Source organism: Heterodontus francisci, chromosome 8 (genome assembly GCF_036365525.1).
Source record: "Heterodontus francisci isolate sHetFra1 chromosome 8, sHetFra1.hap1, whole genome shotgun sequence".
Taxonomy (NCBI): domain Eukaryota; kingdom Metazoa; phylum Chordata; class Chondrichthyes; order Heterodontiformes; family Heterodontidae; genus Heterodontus; species Heterodontus francisci.
In genome coordinates, this window is record NC_090378.1 from 132,035,459 (window position 1) to 132,037,333 (window position 1,875).

Genomic DNA, 1,875 nt, shown 5'->3' on the forward strand with positions numbered 1-1,875 from the left:
TTCAGTGTGTGGGGAAGGGGTTTCAGTGTGTGGGGAATTGTTTAACTGTTTGCGGATGGCGTTTCAGTGTGTGGGGAAGGGGTTTCAGTATGTGGTGATGGGGTATCTGTGTGTGGGGAAGGGTTTCAGTGTGTGGGGAAGGTTTTCAGTTTTGGGGAAGGGGTTTCAGTGTGTGCAGAAGGGGTTTCAGTGTGTGGCGAAGTGTTTCAGTGTGTGGGGAAGGGTTACAGTGTGTGGCGACGGGGTTTCAGTGTGTGGGGAAGGGGTTTCAGTGTGTGGGGAAGTTGTTTCAGTGTGTGGGGAAGGTGTTTCAGTGTGTGGGGAAGGGGTTTCAGTGTGTGGGGAATGTGTTTCAGTGTGTGGGGAAGCAGTTTCAGTGTGTGGGGAAGATGGTTCAGTGTGTGGGGAAGGGGTTTCAGTGTGTGGGGAAGGTGTTTCTGTGTGTGGGGATGTGTTTCAGTGTGTGGGGATGAGTTTCAGTGTGTGGGGAAGGGTTTCAGTGTGTGGGGAAGGTGTTTAAGTGTGTGGGGATGGGTTTCAGTGTGTGGGGATGGTTTTCAGTGCGTGCGGAAGGGGTCTCAGTGTGTGGGGAAGGTGTTTCAGCGTGTGGGGATGGGATTCAGTCTGTGCGGAAGGGCTTTCAGTGTGTGGGGAAGGTGTTTCAGTGTGTGGGGAAGGGGTTTCAGTGTGTGGGGAAGTGTTTCAGTTTGTGGGGAAGGGTTACAGTGTGTTGGGATGGGGTTTCAGTGTGTGGGGAAGTTGTTTCAGTGTGTGGGGAAGGTGTTTCAGTGTGTGGGGAAGTGTTTTCAGTGTGTGGGGAAGGTGTTTCAGTGTTTGGGGAAGGTATTCCAGTGTGTGGGGAAGGTGATTCAGTGTGTGGGGAAGGGATTTCAGTGTGTGGGGTAGGTGTTTCAGTGTGTGGGGATGTGTTTCAGTGTGTCGGGATGTATTTCATTGTGTGGGGAATGTGTTTCAGTGTGTGGGGAAGGTGTTTCAGTGTGTGGGGATTGGTTTCATTGTGTGGGGATGGGTTTCACTGCATGCGGAAGGGGTTTCGGTGTATGTGGAATGTGTTTCAGTGTGTGGGGATGTGTTTCAGTGTTTGGGGAAGGTGTTTCAGTCTGTGGGGAAGGGGTTTCAGTGTGTGGGGAAGGGTTTTCAGTTTGTGGGGAAGGGGTTTCAGTGTGTGTGGAAGGGGTTTCAGTGTGTGGGGAAGGGGTTTCAGAGTGTGGGGAAGGGTTTCAGTGTGTGGGAAAGAGATTTCAGTGTGTGGGGAAGGCTTTTCAGTGTGTGGGGAAGGTGTTTCAGTGTGTGGGAAAGGGGTTTCAGTTTGTGGGGAAGGGGATTCAGTTTGTGGGGAAGGTGTTTCAGTGTGTGGGGATGTGTTTCAATGTGCGGCTATGTGTTTCAGTGTGTGGGGAAGGGATTCAGTGTGTGGGGAAGGTGTTTCAGTGTGTGGGTATGGGTTTCAGAGTGTGGGGAAGGGATTTCAGTGTGTGGGGAAGAGGTTTCATTGTGTGGGAAAGGGGTTTCAGTTTGTGGGGAAGGGGTTTCAGTGTGTGGGGAAGGGGTTTCAGTGTGTGTGGAAGGGGTTTCAGTGTGTGGGGTTGGGGTTTCAGAGTGTGGGGAAGGGTGTCAGTGTGTGGGAAAGGGATTTCAGTGTGTGGGGAAGGCTTTTCAGTGTGTGGGGAAGGTGTTTCAGTGTGTGGGGAAGGGGTTTCATTGTGTGGGGAAGGTGTTTCAGTGTGTGGGGATGTGTTTCAATGTGTGGCTATGTGTTTCAGTGTGTGGGGAAGGGATTCAGTGTGTGGGGAAGGTGTTTCAGTGTGTGGGTATGGGTTTCTGTGTGTGGGGAAGGGATTTCAGTGTGTGGGG